The following is a 425-nucleotide window of genomic DNA, read 5'->3' as shown; positions in this document are numbered from 1 at the left end:
ATTGCTAAACTGATTTACTTTCCTGATATTGCTTTATGTACATAATGGGCTTGGTTTCATGAAGGGTTTTCGTGAGTGAGAAATCCCTTTGATTTCTTGCCTGAGGCATTGGAGCTCATGTTAACAATTTGTAACTCTCTGCTCAAGAATTTTCTCTCTTTGATCACAGGAGAGACTGTCCATGATATGACATTGTTGAAGAGATTCTCTTGTTTATGAGTTAACCATTGTAAGTACTGTACAGTATTTTTGGCTCGTGGAACTTCCTCTTAACACCAATGACCTTCCTTGAATGTGATTTTCTGTAACAGGAAAACATGAAGTTCATTTTTAAAGCTTCATTAACATGGCTGCATGATTGGTTCTTCATAGGTTTTTATTTACTAATGTAAAGGGTAATATTTCTGAAACTCAAATTACTAACT

At 34.8% G+C, this 425-nt stretch overlaps 1 protein-coding gene across 2 annotated transcripts in view; it reads left to right on the top strand.

The window, feature by feature from the left end:
• The window catches only part of LOC119593947 (solute carrier family 35 member E2A-like), a 16,188-nt gene that overhangs the window by 2,650 nt on the left and 13,113 nt on the right, over positions 1–425 (top strand). The window contains exon 2 of one of the 2 annotated variants that reach the window (XM_037942969.1): positions 170–229. The exons of the other annotated variant lie outside the window; for it this stretch is intronic. The gene's annotated coding sequence lies outside the window, so the exon portion shown is untranslated. The remainder of the gene's footprint in view (positions 1–169; positions 230–425) is intronic. 2 annotated transcript variants of the gene reach the window in all.

Source organism: Penaeus monodon, chromosome 33 (genome assembly GCF_015228065.2).
Source record: "Penaeus monodon isolate SGIC_2016 chromosome 33, NSTDA_Pmon_1, whole genome shotgun sequence".
NCBI classification, from domain to species: Eukaryota; Metazoa; Arthropoda; class Malacostraca; order Decapoda; family Penaeidae; genus Penaeus; species Penaeus monodon.
The sequence above is the reverse complement of the archived record's forward strand: the minus strand, read 5'-3'. Positions and strand labels throughout refer to the sequence as shown.